Below are 19,207 nucleotides of genomic sequence, written 5' to 3' on the forward strand. Positions count from 1 at the left end.
GCAACTGTCATTGGCAGCCTCAGGTGTTTAAACCGTTCATTTGAATTCATTCTTCTGGTGGTCCCAGGGCTGGAACTGCAAGCTTCACTTAGTGAACCCGTGAATGGCTCAGTAGCGTTTTCTAAGACATCAGCTCTGATCTTCCTTGGAACTGGAGAAAATTCACCTCAGTTACCACTGCTTGGGTTTCTGATTACCTCTCCAGTAATTTACATTGAGAAAATCACCCTTAAAACTCCACTTTAGCAGTAATTCTTTGTATTTTGAAGTCTAATATTTATTTTTAAAATAAGGATGTTTTCTGAGAAGATTTAAAATTTGTTTTATACTTAAAGAAAAGTCTTGAATTTAAGGAATCTATTTTGAGCCAATAAAGCTGTCAGGAGTGATTCATGAAGATAGAGCAGGTGAATTATTTCCTAATATGAAAACTTTACATTTGGACTCAGGATTTATTACTATGATCTCCCTTCTCTTTGCCTTCCAATAAAAGGGATGCTTTCCTCAAGTTGAGCCTCAGTGAAGAGATTATAATGTATATATATTTGATACATATATTTAGGGGCAGGGCATCACTTTGTCACCCAGGCTGGAGTACAGTGGCAGAATCATAACTGGCTACAGCCTTGAACTCCACTTCCAGAGTGGCTGGACTACAGGTGTGTGCCACCATGCCTGGCTCATCTTTTCAATTATTTGTATAGCCAGGATCTCACTATGTTTCCCAGGCTGGTCTTGAACTCCGGGACTCAAGTGATCCTACTGTCTCTGCCTTCCAAAGTTCTGGGATCCCTGGTGTGAGCCATGGTACCTGGCCAAGAACTAATTTTTTTTTTTTTTTTTTTTTTTGAGACAGAGTCTTACTCTGTCGCCCAGGCTGGAGTGCAGTGGCGCGATCTCGGCTCACTGCAAGCTCCACCTCCTGGGTTCACGCCATTCTCCTGCCTCAGCCTCCCGAGCGGCTGGGACTACAGGCACCCGCCATCACGCCCGGCTAATTTTTTGTACTTTTAGTAGAGACAGGGTTTCACCGTATTAGCCAGGATGGTCTCAATCTCCTAACCTCATGATCTGCCTGCCTCGGCCTCCCAAAGTGTTGGTATTACAGGCACGAGCCACCACGCCTGGCCAAGAACTAATATCTTAAATGCACGAAAATTTCATAAACTCAGTAAAATCCCTTGGAGTCCTCAGCGACTGCTTTCTGATGTCAAGTACCACATTAGGCCACAACTGTGAGTCCAGGAGGAGCTCACTTTGGGTCCCAGGTCTGCCAGAGACCAGCAAGGTCCTCCTAACCCGAGTCTGTAGCCACAGGGACCTGCTCTCCCCTCCCCGACAGAGTCCTCTTGCAGGAACAAGACATGGGGGCTTGGATTGCAGGCTGGGTTATGGACAGCTCCCACTTTGACACCAGAACCTGAGCTCCAGGCACCCCTCCCTGCCATAGTCACTCCTCCACTATCCACGAAGCAATTTCCATTTTCCCAACCAGCCAGACCCTGCCTTTCAGCTCCTGCTGCTCAATTCGCTTGGTCAATTCTCTGCTTGTCAGCACCATCAAGAAGAGGAGATGGGAGGGAGGGCAGGAGCCAGAGGTCAGTCCTAGCCTCTGTGAGGGGTAAGGAAAGCTCGGGGAAGGAATGTTGAAGAGAAACTGGAAGTCCTGGCAGAAGGCAGTGCAGGTGTGCATGTCTAGCTATATCCAGGTGTTTTCCCAAGAGCACTTCTTCCTAGGAATTACTCTCTCCACGGCAGCTGGGAGCTGGTCAGCCTTCTACAACCCTACATCATAGAAAATACCTCCACGTCTCAATACTGACTCCAGCAAGTTTGGGCTACTAAAAATACATCTATGAAGATTAGCAAGAATGAGAACTTATATTTTCTAGTCATCGTTCAAAAATGTTTAAACAGAGAATGACAACAATTAAAAATTGTTTTCCAAAATATGACAATATTTTCTGCTTTTTAGTGAAATTAATGTAGCGTAAATACATTAACATTTGAGATTTATATCTGATATTCATATTTTAAAAGGATAGCATTTTATCAGGTCACAAAAGAGTTAGAAAACATAAATGGGTTTATAGTTCATTACATCATGGTTTATAATTTTTAAATTTTCATTGTTCAACTTCATAGGATATAAAGAAGAAAATTAGGCATATAAAACAGGAAAAAGAGGCTTGGCTTGTCTGCTCCTAATTTTTCCTTTTCCTCCTTTCCATTTTTTACTGATGCAAATGGCAATTAGTGAAGCCATCTTCTTGAGGAAAGAGATCCACATTCCTGGATCTGTCCCTTTCACCCCATCACTGTGTACAATGTGTGTGCCTATTTGGTCCAGCAAGGTTGATGCCAACAAAGCCAAGAGAAATTAAAATGAGAAAATAAAAATTATCTTGGCAAAAAAAAGTGAAGATACGGCTAATGCCTATATGGTATCTGCCACTCTGTATGCTGATCCTGACAGTCTCCAGGGTGAGACAAGGTAAAACCATTCCTCTGTACTCAGAAATAAAGATGATTTTGTAGGTTAGCACTTTTTAGAATGAAAGACAATATTGGAAATAGCATATTTGAAGTTCACTGGAATGAGATTTGAAAGCTAGCTGTTTTATGAACTAGTCAATAAGTATTTAGTAAGCTTCAAATAGGTGGCATACAAGAACACTTTAGGAAGATACCATAAAACATGACCTTGACCTAAACTGAAACAGAGAAAGCATCCCTCCCCCATTCTTTGGTTATGAATCCCCTTATAGTAAAGTACTAAAGAGGTTTACAAATGTGTATAAAATCAAACTGAGTTTTACCCTAACATGTCTTAGTCTTTCTCCTGATTCCAGTCACTAATGATCAGCCTCTGCTAATCACTTCTTAGGTAGAAGTTCTGGAGGGCACCAGTTGGGAACTGATATTCAGCTACAAGTGAGGAAAACATAGAGCAGGTGTTAGAAACCTATGCATGGCTGTGCTCTTGCTTTGGCCTGGAGGAACCTCTGGAAGACTCCTTCCCACCAATGGGAGGCTCTGGGCATGCCTCTCCACAGACAGGGAGTGGCTTCAGCCTGGTGGCCATGCTTTCAAAAGAATAGTTACAGATATGTAGCCTGCCAAATAATGTTTACACTGTTTCTTAGGGCAAGAAGCAGTCTGTGAGATACAGCTTTAAGGCCAAATTACTAGGACATTTGGGAAATTTCCTGGCATACATAGGATAGTTGAAATCAACACAGCCTTGGGAAATGTAGGATGCAGGCTTTCTCTAATGGCTTGAGACTATAAAACTCAAGTGATAAAGCAGCACACGTATTATCATGAAACCCTAAAAATAAATCCTTCTAAATGGCATAGTTTGAATGCTTAATAGACTTCTATGCCTAGTTTGAGACAAACACTTTAAAAATCATGCTACAAATCCTAAGAAAATAGCAATCAAAATGATGACAGGTTGCAATAAAGATGTCTTGTAATAGGCCCCCTAGAGGGGAGCTCCATCATTTTGACAGAGCCAACTTGTGAGGGTGCAACCACCCAGGATAGCACTAATTCGAGCACGGCACCAAGGACACCACGCCAGCCTGTGCCTCAGTGGGTGCCCCCAGCCTCTCCTCCAGATCTGTGTGTGTTGTGAGGGTGCAGAGCTGTGAGCTGGACCCAACAAAGGCGGGAGGACAGCCATAGGAAGTGCACCCAGCCACTAGCCTTTTGAATACAGGAAAAGCAAGTTGTCAAAATACAGGATCCTATCTTTCAGGCAGGTGGACATCCTGATGGAAAAGTGCCTGGCCCATAGTAGATGCCTGTAAATTTCAGTTAAATGAGTGAATGAATAAACTAATTACATTGTACTAATGCATCTCTTGGTCAGCTACATTGTTAATAATTTTATGACAGTTTTAAAAAAATTCTCACAATACAAATAAAAAGTTTCAAAGAAATATCCACTCCACATGCCGCCAGAAGATACCTATGCCTCTATTTCTACATGCATGGTGGGAAAGCCACGTCAATGGAATGCTGGTCAGGCTGCACAGGATCATTCAATGTTAAGCCAGAAGTCAACAAGAAGCCTTTCAGAGCTTCAAAAAGAGCCACAGGGTATTTGCTCTGGGAAAATCCTGGGATTCCCTGGCCCAAGAAGGGTTTCCTGCCATCATGTTTGAGCCGGGAACCTAATGGAACATTTGAAACTAAACCAAACCTGAACCAAGTCTAAAGGCTTCAAATATGCCTACAGGGTAATTGAGGCAGTGGTGATGCTTTCACAAAATAATTTACATTTGATTTTATTCAAAAATGGGTGATCTAGCAGGTCTATATCCATGAAAAATGGGTTGCCCAACTTATGTCATGTACGATAACAGCAGAGAAGCCCCAAAATACCCACGAGAATAACTTTTGGGGAAGCACTAGGGGCCAGGAAGAGAGAGGCCTCGCTTCACTTTGGAGGCCTCATCTCAGGCCAAGGGTGTCGTCAGCTGCTGTGCAGGCAGTGGTGAAGCTTTGTTGTTCACACTAAGAGCTGACACCTGATGAGCTGAAGTCTCTTTCAGATGTAATGGTTTCACTTCCAATCACAGCGTGATACCTACTTTTACATCAAGGAATGGCTGGGCAGGAAGGCACCCCTTCCAGAACTGCAGAGGAAATGTCAAGTCAGGTGCCCTTCAAGAATTTAACTATTTTTGTTGTTGTTGGTAAAATAGATGTTGTTTCAGCTTTATCTTGCCAGCAAGTTCTGGGAGAAAATTCAAAGAATCAGAATTTTAGGGCTGGGGGTACCCGAACAGTCTCATGGCCAGTGGCTCATACCCGGCCACTTAGAACTGTTCCATCGGGTTCTCAGTGCTTAACAAATTGGACTAACATCTAAAAATCTCCAGGCTTTATGTCAAAACCTGAATTTCTGTTTTTTGTTTTTGTTTCTGTTTTTTGTTTTTTTCTTTCTGGAAAAATACGATGATCTGGAAGCATTGCTCTAAATTTCTCTTGGCCTCAGATGGCCGGAGTGGAGGTGCAGCATTTCCGTGGCAGGGGCAGCCAGTGTTCCCGTGGGAAGGGCAGCGTTCCCACAGGAGGGGCATATGCTACCCCACACCACAGATTTCAAGTCTGGGGCCCTCATGCCCATTCCTTTCTGGGCTTATGCCTCCTGCTCACCTGCTTCAGGGATTCACCTCTGCTGCTCTCCATCTGTTCCAAGCTGGTTCTGAAGCTGGACCTAGCAACGGTGAGCTGAGGCTGCATGGGGAGTGCAGGTGCACCCTGGGTCCCCTGCTCTCTGCCCATGAGGATGACTGAGTTTAAGGGAAAGAGGAGACATTGAAGTCCCAGGGCCTCTGGAGCATCCTGGAGAAGCCAGACCTCAGTTGATGCTTTTGGGTTATGTAATTGTTACAGGAATGACATTCCCATGCTGGGCCTCAAGACTCAGAATATGGCTCATCAGGACGTTCGTGGGTCCTGTGTAGATACTGGAACTGCATGTGGCAAAGGTTCAGAATGTACCAACTCCCCCTGAAGCTGTCCTCTAGCATGTGAGCTTTTGCTCAATGTTTAATAATTTATTTGCGTTTCATCTCTGCTCTTGGAGTAATTTGTTCTTTAATCTCCCTGAAAGTTGCTCCAAACAAGTTTCCATAGACTTTGCATATGCCTTTAAAATAACACTGGTCTTATCTTCCTGTGCCTGTGAGACCTCCACCCTCCCGCCAACCCAGCTGCACCTACAGGGTGGGAATGGTGCCACATTCCCACCCTCCTGCCAGCTCAGCTGCACCTCCAGGGTGGAGATGTGCCACATTCCCGCCTGCACCTCCCATTCCTGCGGAGCGCCGGGCACACAGCAGGGCTGCCTGACCATGCTGGGTGGGTGGAAGGTGGGCCCGTGATGCTGTGTGGCTCTGAACATCTCTGCATGTGCTTTCCAGGGCCCTGTGGTGGGCAGTATCCTCCGTCTACTCTGCGGGCTCTCCAGATTTCAGTGTCTTCATATTCTCGAACTCCTCGTCAGTGGCAGCCCCTTCACCGGATGGCTTTGGAGGACACTGTGGCCTGTGCACCGTGCAGGGCAGCAGCAGCACACATGTACACGACAGGGGCGACGGCCTGCAGCGCCAGTGCTGGCTCCACACACAAACCTGCTTGTGCTGGGCACAGTCACCTCTATGAATCTGAGTATTTTCATGTGTAAAATCCCTGCTTACCGCATTGGGTGGTGGAGAGGCCTGAATAAAAGCATCTTAGGTAAGAACCTTTTACAGAGCTTGGTGCATAGCAGATGCTCTCCAACTCCTGAGCTCAAGTGATCCACCCACATCAGCCTCCCAAAGTGCTGTGATTACAAGCATGAGCCACCGCGCCCGGCTGGGTACATAGACAATGCTGAGGAGATGCTTGCTGCTTTCTTCTCATTCCATGTCTGGGTGTTGTAAGTTTTCCCAAAGCGATAAGAAACAAATGCTTGTGGAATCCATGTTACAGATAACTGCATAGCCCTTCTTATGTCGGGTAAGATGAAGTCCTCTAGGTACTGTTGATCACCTTCTCATAATACCAAATATTATATTAGCCTTTCATGTCCCTGAACTAGTACACTGGTACTTTGGCCCCAGAGTACAGTCTCCAGGACTCCTACAGCCAAACATTTAGTTGCATTTACAAAATCTAAAAAGTGTGTGTGTGTGTGTGTGTGTCAGGTGGGAACATAACTTTCTTTTCTAGATGAGAATATTTTTCTTGGACTCTTCACAGTCTCCCTTAATTCAACTAACTCTTCATTTTTAACAGGATTTGGACTCCTAAATTCCCTGTGCCAGGCAAGGGAGCAGCTGAGAGTGTCTTCTCAGGAGCCACAGTCCTGAAGCCTGGGGAACTGGGTCATTCCTAGAAGAGGTGGCTCTCTGCATGCCAGGAGAAACCCAGCCCAGGAGCTGGAGCCCAGCAATCCCAGGACAGAAGCGAGAGTGCACCCTGCATCTTCTCATTCTGCAGCCCTCAGCATGGCACTTGGCACAGGGCAGTGGCTGGATAAATATTTGCTGAGTTGTACTAAATAAAAATAACAAGGTTTGATTAAGGATCGCATGAAGGTTGGACACACCTTCTTGACAATATGGAAATAATTTAGTTAAGAGTCACAGATGCTCTACGCAGGAAAGAAAGTGAGTAAAATAAAGGTAAATGTTTCCTACCTATGGGGGGAAACATCATAAATATTAGGTAAGTAATGAACATTCAAAAACTCAGACTAGGGGCCAGGCGCGGTGGCTCACACCTGTAATCCCAGCACTTTGGGAGGCCAAGGTAGGTGGATCACCTGAGGTCAGGAGTTTGAGACCAGCCTGGCTAACATGGTGAAACCGTCTCTACTAAAAATACAAAAATTAGCTGGGCATGGTGGCGGGTGTTTGTAATCCCAGCTACTCTGGAGGCTGAGACAGGAGAATCGCTTGAACCTGGGAGGCGGGGGTTGCAGTGAGCTGAGATCTGCCACTGCATTCCAGCCTGGGCAGCAAGAGTGAAACTCCGTCTCAAAAAAACCAAACAACAACAACAAAAACCACTTAGACCAAGGATAATTTTAATGGCTGGTAGTTTGTGCTTTTTCACACAAGTATAGTCTGAAATAAAAATCATCTCAGGCCTTTTGGCACCTGTAAAATCAGTGTCTTGCAGGATAAACGGTGTGGTCAAGGGACACAGTCCTGATCTAGGAGGTGTGGCTGATGCTCCCCATTCCTGGGCAGACGCCATCTCTTGTGGGAACTCACAGCTCTCCCTGCACCACCAGTGAGGGCTCCTCACCCTCTATCCTCTATTGCACCTATTTATAAACTCACAAATAGCTACACACCAGTGCACACTTCCTGAGGGTGAGGGCTTTTTAAATTCATTCTTGAATTTTGTGGTTCCTCAATTTGTGGCATGGTTTCTTGTAAATAAGAGACCCTCAGTAAATCACAAGGAAGACGAACACTCAAGCACCAAGTTGTAACACAAGACAGGATGAACTTAGCACCAAAATAGAAAAACCACTGCGATGCCACGGAGGGCAGTGGGGAAGAGTGGGGTAAGGAGCTCAACCTCCCAGGGTCACACCCTGCCTTTGTCTCCTCTTAGCTGTATGAGTTCAGGCAAGTTATCTAAGCTCCATGGCCAGGGGTGTCTCGATGACACATATGTGGACAACAGCACCCATATATACCCAGGGATGTTGAGAAACCAAAGAAGGGAGTGGCTTGGAGAGTGTTCTGGGGAAAAGAATGGCAGTTCTGTGTGGACCGCCAGGCCCAGCCCTGCCTTCTAAGGTGCTTTGGAACAGGCCCAGTCGTCTGGAGCCCTCAGCGTTCATTGCCACACCTCAGCCAGGACAATACCATGTGAAGAAGCAAGGTTGGCGCATGCCCTGGTGCACACTGCTCTGGAGTGTGTTGGAACAGAGCCCAGGGCTCTGCTGTGCAGCCTCACAGGTGGCCATCTGGGTCCTCCTGCTGTGCCAGCTTCCTTTGTGAGCTAAGCTCATCCCAGGGCTGAAGGAGACTGCTCTCCCTTGCAATGTGCATTGCCCATCTTGTCCCCTCTCAGGCAGCAACCTTGCTATTCTCTTTATAAGGAAGAGCAGAGGAGCCATTAAAGCCAGCCCCTCCGCTGGTCTCGTCTACGTCTCTCATTCAATATCCCCTTCCAGCCTGCCTCCGAGTAAGAAGTTTCCATTCAAATCTCGCTCGCTGCCAGGAATTGTGGCCCCAAATCACAGGGTGGATCCGGGGCTCCTGTGGGATCCCACCTATGCTTCCACATCAGCCCCTGCCGCCGCCCCCTCTTATGAGGGTCTTGCTACATCTTTTTCTTTTCTTGTTGGAGACAGGTTCTTGCTCTGCTGCTCTGGCTGGAGTGCGGTGACATGATCATGGCTCACCACAGCCTTGGACCTCCTAGACTCAAGTGACCTTTCCACCTCAGCCCCTGAGCATCTGGGATTACAGGTGCACACCAGGTCTGGCTAATTTGTGTATTTTTTGTAGAGATGGGGTTTCACCATGTTGTCCAGGCTGGTCTCAAACTCCTGGCCTCAAGTGATCCTCTGCCTCAGCCTCCAAAAGTTCTGGAATTTTAGGTGTGAGCCACTGTGCCTGGCCTAGATCCTTCTCTTAAAGCTGACCTCTGAGGACCCGCTCTCTCCCATCCTTCTTTCCAGTGTGTCTGTCCATCCCTCTCGCCTGGTTCACCTCCTGCTTTTCTTCAGCTGAGTCCCCTCCACCCTCCAACGACTAACCTGCCCTCTCTCATGCAGTCAGGACCCTGTTGGCTATCACTTCTAACATCCTTCTTTCAAAGAACATCACCAACCCATCCCCCAAATCCCCAGTCTTGTCAATTCCCCTCCATCAGCGAAGCCTAGGATTCTCTGAATCACGTTCCCCCAAATTTCCATCTCTCAGGTTCACCACACTGGCTCTCAGAGCTCTATCCTGGTCCTTTCACCTCTCAGAGGACATCATAGCTGCCTCTCCTGCTCCACAAAGAAGGATTCGAACTGGCATTTTTAGCCCTAACCTCTCTGGTCAGCACTCCTTGCTGCCTCTGTCACATCAAGTTCATCTTAGGGTTTTCCCTTAACCATGCCCCTAATTCCTATCGCACAGTTAGGCACTGCTGTCTCCTTTCTCCTTCCTCAGTGTTTTGCAAATTTGTTTATTAGACATCAGTTTTTCTGCACAGTTCACTGGCTGTAAGAGCTTGTGAGGTGGGGCCTCATGACAACCCAGCATCGGTCCATGTTCTCCACAGTTAGTTCCTGAATGTATGAGGTGATTGTTCTTCCCTTCCGAAGCTTTAAAATAATACTTGGCTAGTTTTCCCCCCTTTCCCCTATCAAATAATTTATCACATCCTGGTTTTGGCTGTTGTCATTTTTTCCTGTTTCCTTGCATCTGCCTGGACGCCACACTTGTCCATGCCTGATCCTACCAAGAGGGAGCATTGCTGGAGTCCCCAGGTGCTCCCCTCCCCCGCTTTCCTGTCCATCCCCCACGCCCCGCTGTGATGCCTTCCATCTGGGAATTCTCGGGCTTAAGAACCCAGAGTGGTTCTTTGCTGATTACCTCAAGTCTAGCAATAATGCCTCCTTCTCCTTTCTCTCCTTTGCAAAATGATGACTGACACAGTGAAAGAGATCTGACTTAACCCACTCCATCTTGCTTTTAACATCCAAGCTGTCCATATTCATTCCTGGGCATAGGCTGAATTAGCTGTGGGAGAAACTCAGTTTATAGTTTAAACAGAGATGATTAACAGCCCTTTCCCAAAGCAGAACTCCTTGCCTGGGGACTAGGCTGCCCTTGTAGAACTAACATCAGCCATAAGATTTAAAATTACAGTCTAGGAGTCACGCAGCTGGAGGCTACAAGATTCTGACTCTCCCTAAACTGCTCCTAAGACCAGTGCTTTTGATATTTTGCAGACCCTGCACTTGATGGATCAGCTGGCTCCACCCAGATCAATAAACTGGTTCATCTGATCTTATGGCCCCGACCCAGGAACTGACTGAGCCCAAGAAGACAGCTCCGCCATCCTATGATCTCATCCCTGACCAATCAGCACTCCTGGCTCACTGGCTTCCCCCACCCACCAAGTTATCCTTAAAAACTCTGCTCCTCGAATGCTCGGGGGAGACTGATTGGAGTAATAATAAAACTCCAGCCTCCCACACAGATACCCCGAGTGAATTAATCCTTCTCTATTGCAATTCCCCTGTCTTGGTGAATCAGCTCTGTCTGGGCAGCAGGCAAGGTGAACCCCTTGGGCGGTTACATTATCGGGTTGAAGTACAAACAGGCACACAGGGGTCCGCCAGGTGGGGATTGGGCAGCCGCGGCTGTCTCTCTTCCTGCAGCCAATTTCCTTACTGGAGGAAACCAACCTTCACTCCACTCCACAGTGGAATGAATAAACAGAGCAAGCTCTTTATATATTTATTGTTTACAAAATCAGGCTCTGTTTACAAAACTTTTTTGTAACTTGCTATTTTTCACTTAAAAAAAATCACAGCCATCTCTATAGGCTAATGTCTATCCATTGAACTCATCTTTTTGAATGGCTGCATAGTATTCCTCAGAATATACCTACTATAATTTATCCAGTCAGCCCCCCAAGTTCCTTTACTAACAAGGCTTATGTTGTTTTATTTCACTACAAAAATAATTTACAAAAATGATTACATGTATTTTGTATGTATTTCTAGAATAGAGTTTTCTAAAAAGATATCGTCACTTTACCATTAAAAAAGAAAACATTCCATGCCCTTTTTAGTAACATGTGATCATGCCAGTTTCTGGAAGCGCTGGTCACCTTGAATTTTATTCCGTCCTTGGCTTTGGTTGAGTAAAACCACATGTCTCATCATTTCCCTGGCCCCCAGGGAGGGTAAGCGTTCTCTCACACCCTCACCGTCCGCATCTCCTCTTCTGTGAAATTGTGATTCATATCCTTTGCCTGTTTTTCTTCTTTCTTTTCACATTTTTCACATTGATTCATAATATCTGTCTGTACACTGTGATGCTAACCCCTTTGCCCACCTTATCTGTCGCCAGTATTTTCTTCCAGCTTATTGTTGATATCGTTTTGTTGTTTTTCTATTTTGCTCATGGTATTTTTTCCCATGTATACATAAACGTTTTCGGTCATTCAGTCATTTGAAAAGAATCCCAGTCTCTGTGGCCTGTATGTGACTTTCTCACTAAGCCTTACATTTTGGGGTGAGTGGCCAAGCCCCCCATGGGCCCGTTCCTTCCTGTGCCCTCACCAGGCTCAGCCCTGGTTCATGCCCTGCTCACTCCTCCCGGCGAGTCCTCCTGGGAGCATCTGGCTTCACCCCCGGGCCATGCTGTCTCCTGGTGATGTTCAGAGGTGTCGGCTCCCTCCCTAATGAATGCCTGTCCCAGCAGATGTGTGGCTACAGTGCAAGTGAAAAAAGCTCCTTTTGATAGCTACAAAAAACACAAATGTGACTGAAGAGCTGCTTTTAATAAGTAATAGACAGTGTTCTGTATTGCTGATCTATAGGGCTGTTTCTGAGACTACATCTGGTTTATATTCAGCATTTTCTATCTTTACTTCTCCCTAATTCAGATTTTAGTGATGTGGTAAAAAAATTTAAAATTAAAAATTCAAATATGTTTTGCCATAGAAAAATATTACTGGAACTTCTCATTTATACAGGTATTTGAAATTATCTTAATGATTTTTCTAGTTTGCATATTCTTTTTAATTTTTTAAAAATTATTCTACTTATTTTTTAGGGGGAGGAAAAGACTAAAAGAATAAAGAGCAGAAAACTTAGAGAAACCTGTGTCTACAAGTGATAGAATGTGGAATCTGTGACATACGTTAAGTATTCACTGCGGAGGAAATACGTTATTCCACAGGAAAGTCATAGAAATGAAAATGTTCTGAAAATTATTAAATGGGAAACATGAAGTTTAGAGACAGGGTATGGGCTTGGAATAGTTTTTTTTTTCCTACTTACTGTGTCGTTTTAGCTTTCAGCCATCTATTTTATCATCTGCACGAACTATGCCACGGGAATGACTTTCGCGTGTGTTCATGTGATGGTCGGTGGATGTGAACACTCTAGCACGTGTGGAAGAACCCGGAAAATGCACAGGGTTCCACACGTGTGAGGGGGTGCTGCTATGTGCCCAGTGCGGTAGCTGTGAGTTCACTATACTGTCGTCCTCACTGCGCTCTCCTGCCGGGAGTGCCCTTCTCCATGAGAGAAATGCACTGCTAACATCACACTGCCCTCCCTTCAAGGAGCAGGAAAAAAAAAAAAAAGCATCAACAAGAGCGTTCTAAATAATAAGAGAAAACCCTTAAAAAACACCTGCCTCTCGCAGAAGAGAGGAGAAAGTTCTAGAAGGGGTGGAAGAGAAAAGGAAGGAGCATTATGTTGTCAGCACAGCCGCTGTAGGGAGAGGACTGAAGGAAGTGAGTGGGTGGTCTCTCACTGACCACTGCTGCCAGGTAGTGGCTGAGCGTGAGAGAGGCCCTCCCGTGTGGGGTCAAAGCACAGAGGCTTTGTCCCCGGGTAATGGGCATGGGACCAGCTGAGGCTGAAATCCCCGTCCAAGCCAACACTGCCTGGGCTTGGTGCTCCTTTCTCAAGGGGAGTCCCAGGAGAAGGCCAGCGTGCGGTGGGATTCTCAGGGCTGCTGCAGGTGACAGGGAAGTGGGCAACGGCTCTGCCCAGGATCGCCCCAGGGGACAGAGGCAAGTGAAGGGCTACAAGAGAGAGGAAGGAAGCTGCCCTCTGTTTGTTTCTTAGAATCCAAGATGGGGTCAATCCAGCCATCAGAAAGGAAGAAGTGACCGATATAAAAGAGGAGAGGGGGAAATCTGAAGGAATGGTTTACAAGAAAAAGCCGAGGCATCTTCCGAGGATGGAAACTGGAAGAGGGAAGGGCCAAAGAGGCTGAGGTGGAGGAAGCGGTGTGCGGGCTCATTGTTTTGACCACAGAAGGAAGTGGTTTGTGGACACTGTGGTCTGCAAGAGGCTAGGAAACCCACGCTAGGAGATGTGAGTGCTGCTGTTTACTTAGTTCTTTTCACACACGCAGAGAGCACACATCCTAACCGTCTACAGTGGGGGCCGCCCTGCCTCAGTGTGGGCTGCACAGAAGCCAGTGTAGACGGGCCGCCTTTACCTAGTGAGGGCCGCCCTGCCTCAGTGTGGGCTGCACAGAAGCGAGTGTAGACGGGTCACCTTTACCTAGTGAGGGCCGCCCTGCCTCAGTGTGGGCTGCACAGAAGCGAGTGTAGACGGGCCGCCTTTACCTACTGAGTGAGGGCCGCCCTGCCTCAGTGTGGGCTGCACAGAAGCGAGTGTAGACGGGCCGCCTTTACCTAGTGAGAGCTGCCCTGCCTCAGTGTGGACTGCACAGAAGCGAGTGTAGACGGGCCGCCTTTAACTAGTGAGGGCCGCCCTGCCTCAGTGTGGGCTGCACAGAAGCGAGTGTAGACGGGCCGCCTTTACCTACTGAGTGAGGGCCGCCCTGCCTCAGTGTGGGCTGCACAGAAGCGAGTGTAGACGGGCCGCCTTTACCTAGTGAGGGCCGCCCTGCCTCAGTGTGGGCTGCACAGAAGCGAGTGTAGACGGGCCGCCTTTACCTTACAGGAAGTCTTCTCTCCTAGGAACGGAGGCAGCGTGACTCCTGGCAGGATGCAGGCCCAGAGTCAGGGGCTCGCTCTAAGCTCTACTCCTGGTCCTCTCCAGCTTGTGACTGTGGCAAAGTCACTTAATCTCTCTGTGCCTTGATTTCTCCATCTGTAAAATATAAAAAAGCAATATACAGCACCTCTGGTGAATTCATCACCACCTTAGGAAGAGACATACACAGGGCATCCTCTTTGCAACCGTCAACATGCACACAGCAGCTTCCTCCAGGAACCAAATGTTCTCTTTCATATCCATGAACAACGCAGTCCCCTTTCGAGTTTATTCTCCTAGACTTGACGCCTGCTGTTCGGACTCTGACCCTTGCCCAGGCGGTCCTGTCAGGAGCAAGCCCCAGCTGGGACAGCTTGTTCTCTGCCAGCTACGTCAGCCTGATACGGTTCCATGCGCTCCCAATTCCTGTGGACCAGAAGCCCTGCACACAGCCTTATCCTCCCTCCTTCCCAGACTCGGGGTAGACTCAGCCCGTGTGGCAGCATCACGGAGGAGCTCCACGCCAGGATTCGCACTGTTAGCCTTATTTATTCTGTGATGTCTCCAGGGACTTCTGGGGTGAGAGGACCAGCCTAGTCTCCTTAAAATTCATAGAACTAAAAACCTTACAAAACACTTTCTTACCCATTATGTCATTTGGCCATCAATTGAACTTTATGTGAATTTTATGAATGAAGAAACTGATACTCAGAGAGGGTGAAATACGTGCTCAGAACTCCCCAGTTAGTCAGGAGATAATAACTGAAACTGAATTATCTGTATTGAGATCCAGTATAGTTCTTCCCACCATGAATTAAGGCCTGTCCCTACACATGCTCAGGAAGGACCCACAACGCTGAGATACCGGTGAGGGAATTTGAGTCTCGCCACTAGGTCCTCGGGGAGCTTTGGGTGATGGCATTGGATAACTGTCCCCTTATGGTTTCCGTTCCAAAGGATTCAGTGCTTCTTGCTCTCCAGGGCTGACAGGACTAAACCTCTCTGGGCTGTTTTGAACCTCAACAGGTCAAGTGAGCAGAGAGCCCGGAGCCCCTGCGATGATGCGGCTTGATGCAGATAACCATCATGGAAGTGCCGCCACACTTTCTATGCAATTCCTCATTTGAGCAACAGGAAACCAGAGAGTAGAGTTAAATAAGAAATACGGGGAGTCACAATAGGGCCATTTTCCCCAGAATTCGCAAATCTTTTCCTTCGACCTGGAAACTAACCCACCTTGTCCACATCTGCTGACCATTAGGGACTGAGCCCTAAACCTTTTCCTTATGTACTTAATTTTCCCCAAAGAACAATTTCATCCACACACACAGTTAATAAGGGTTGGAGCATGTATGTCTTGTCAAGAACATAATGGTGGATATGAACCTCAGAAGGTTAAAAATCCTGATTAGTCCCTTGAAAGAGAAAGGAATTAGACCAGATGGATCTTTTTTCTCTACTACATTGTAGTTTAAAACAAAAGAACTTCTCTTACACCTCCTTTGGATATAATAACTTACCTAAACATTACCATGAACTCTGAACTATCTTACAGAATCCTCTGTTATGCGAGACCCCAGAGCCTACACAATTCCTGCCTGCCTTTGGATCTTATGTGCCTGCTCCTAGTGGTTAATACGGATTCACTGGAAAAACAAAAAAGAAAAGAAAGAAAAAGAAAAATAAAATGTTTGCATTGCCCTGTGAAGATGGATTCTAACTGATCAGACAATGCTATACATGTGACTCAACCAACAAGCAAAATCTTTAATGGTTAAACAATTTGCAATTAGACAGAATGGGGTTATAATAGCACTACCACTTACTACTTCATGATTTGAGCATGTTGTTTTATAAGCATTAATTTCCTAGACTTTCAATGTCTGAATTAAATAATATATCAAAAATGTCTGGCTTATCTTAATTAAGTGCTCAATAAATGATAGTAGACAGTGATACTAATATCGCTAGATACCAATTTATTAATATACATTTTCACAGTTTCTAATTTCTAAATGTGATGATCCAGACAAGCAGCAAAGGTTACATACAGAAAATTCTGGCTCCCTACATATGATTGTGACCAATTAATTTGCCCACCCTTGACTGAGGGCTGAGTCTCTGGCACTCTGCTAGACATGGGTAATGCAGTGTAAAACAGATGGATAAGATATCACTACATAAACTCAAGGCAAGGTGGAGAGAAAGAATAGAGAGAAGCTGGAATGGACACAGTTACAATCTTAAATATGTAGAAAAATAATTTATTTTGGGTATAAAGACAAATGGAAAATATGAAAGAACAGAAAATTTAAAAATATAAAAATGTATTTTTGGGTAAAAAAGAAATTCCATGGCCATCTTTAAATATACCACCCCAAAGGTCAATAAATGAAAAACTCAACATAATCTATTAAAATAAAAAAATTAAAACGAGTTAATACATTGGCAACATGCTCAGTTTTCATGCTGTGACATATGTGGGGTGTTAGTCTTTTTTAGTAAATTATTTTATAAAGCTATAGTTATTTTAAAAAGCATTTTGCAATCAGCTAATGTCAATGGAATATTAGTAATAATACCATGAAACATACATATGACTAGCTCATAATATCTAAAAATTAAACAGTTATTAATGAATGACAAGCAAAGTATGCTACAATTCATATTCATAGTATAAATTAAAATGGGTGTGAGGTTCTTATTAAAGTTGTCATATAAAGCGTGCTAATTTGTGGGATTTTATGAACAATAACCTTATGCTAGACAATGCTCCTTAAAGAGCCAACAGAACAAGGAATAATGATGAGATGGAGGAAGTTCCCTGCCTGAAATCCATCTGTAGAAGGTGCTGACAGATTTCTAATCAGAAGGTTATTCTAATCAGAAGGTGGCTGAGCATGACTCCAGAACAAAGTACTGCACAAAACCCACAGCTCCCCTCCCTGGGCAGGAGCAGGGCAGCAAGTCTGTCCCCTGAGCCTCTGCGGCCACAGCCTGGTGCACAGAGTCCTGTCCCAGGGCAGGGGGGTCGAGAACCTACCAAAATCCCCCTTTTGTGGCTCCTAGTTCATTTTTAAAAAAATATTTAAGGTCAGAGGCAGAAATTTCCTCTGGGAAATCTATTTTAGGCAAGCAAGGTCTCAGACCTAATTTGTTTCTGTTTCTTTGCTTTTGAAAACCAAGCATTCACAAGTGGCCATCTCCAGAGCCTGACAAGAACAGCTGGCCTGAGTGACGGGCACCCCTCCCTGGGCTGGGCAGGTCCTGTCTCAGAGGGACCACAGGGTGGGTGTGGTGTGTAGGGGCTATACCTGCCCTGCTCCTCTGCCCTCTTAATACAGCCAACTCCACATGACCTGAGGACGGGGGGTTGTTTATTTTGGGTTCCTTATGAATCCCCTGGTTTAAGTGTCCCACACCATTCTTTTTTGGATTTCTTCTCCAGTTTGTGAACACAGAGCCCCAGGCATTTTTTTTCAGAATGGGGACCTCCAAGTAAGGGTTCTTAGGCCCTGCATGTCGGAAGTGTCTATTTCACTAAGGGGATAATCATCTCTCCCAAGACTGTGAAGGCCTTGAGGCTATTTTATTCTATGCTATGCATGCATAGTGTTCAGGTTTATGAACAGTTCCACTCCATTGCCAGGCCAGTCTGCAGTCTGATCCTGGTTCCCCTGGGAAGCTCAGAAGCTTAGAAGCACAGGTTTTCTCCCTAAACAGGTCTAGGGTCTTCTCTTCCTGTTGGTTTTCTGGAGTTTGATGAGTTTGATGTGTTTAGGTTTGTCAACCTTTTTTCATTCTTACTGCTTGATATTAGTGCCCCCATACAACCTGAAAACTATTCATCTCCCAGAACTTTCTTGTCTCTTTATTAATTTCCCCCTCTTTATTTCCTTTATTACTATTAGTTTTTTTGAATTTCTACTACTAAATGGATTCGGATTGTCTAAATTTATCTTCCATTGGTTTTAGCTTTTTTTTTTTTTTTATCTCTTTGTCTTTCTTCTCCATGTTCTGGAAGGTCTTCTAAAATTTACCTTCGACTTCCTCAATTGCACTTTAAATTTTTAGTACTCCAATTTTAATTTTCAAAATTAGTTTTTGTCACAGTCACACATTTGCATTTATTTTGGTCAATTTTTGTCTTCGCAAAAGGATAGAGATCATGTTGCACCACTGTGTGATTAATATCTCACACAAGGTACATTATATGTAAACATTTGATCAATAATAGAGTGAAGAAATAAAGGAAGAAAGAAGTGAGTGAGAGCATCTCTGCACAGGGCTGGTGCCACATTGTCCCTGTTCCTCACAACTGTATAAAGTGGGTGTTACTAGCCTCATTGTGCAGATGCTGGACAGAAGCTGGAAAGGGTACACAATTTGGCCATTTTTGCACAGTTGATGAGTAAGTCAGGAAAGGAAGCACAGGGTGTCCCGAAGTAATTCAGGCAAAAGTAAAATAGGGAACAATGTCAGGACCTCCTGGGTTCCCTTTGTTGGGCATGACCTCTTAGCAGCTAGGGTTCAGCTGAAGAAAAGGCCTGGTTCCAACCTGGTGCCCCAGGGATGCTTGGTTTACTTTTTCATTCCTTGAATGGGTCTTGTTACCTCCAGATCCTCTTGCTCAGAGATGGGGGGGTCACCTTCTTTCTACATGGAAATAGGATCGTGGCTGTCAGGTTTTAACCCTGCTCCACGGTGAGAAATAGATTTTACATCTTGATCCCGTGTGCACATCCTATGTATATTATAGAGAGATTTGAAACCGTGATAAAATCAAACATTTCACAGAACAACACATTCTCAATATGTATGGCATCCTGAAATGCTTTCCATTTTACTTCTTTTTGTTGATATTAGTACTGCCTCCTCAGATTGGTATCACAACTCACAAACGAATTGTGGCCACAGTTGGAGTAAGTTAGCTGGGGTGTATTTTCTCCATGATCTCTCGACCATGAGACTTGGTGTGTGATCGTGCAG

General features: G+C 45.4%; 1 protein-coding gene across 21 annotated transcripts in view; it reads right to left on the minus strand.

Moving 5' to 3' along the window:
* Nucleotides 1-19,207, minus strand: part of MYT1L (myelin transcription factor 1 like) — a 531,685-nt gene that overhangs the window by 193,646 nt on the left and 318,832 nt on the right. For all 21 annotated transcript variants that reach the window (XM_030799643.1, XM_030799637.1, XM_030799642.1 and 18 more), the window contains one exon: nucleotides 14,179-14,335. The gene's annotated coding sequence lies outside the window, so the exon portion shown is untranslated. The remainder of the gene's footprint in view (nucleotides 1-14,178; nucleotides 14,336-19,207) is intronic.

The sequence above is a fragment of the Nomascus leucogenys genome, chromosome 19 (assembly GCF_006542625.1).
Source record: "Nomascus leucogenys isolate Asia chromosome 19, Asia_NLE_v1, whole genome shotgun sequence".
Lineage (NCBI taxonomy): Eukaryota > Metazoa > Chordata > Mammalia > Primates > Hylobatidae > Nomascus > Nomascus leucogenys.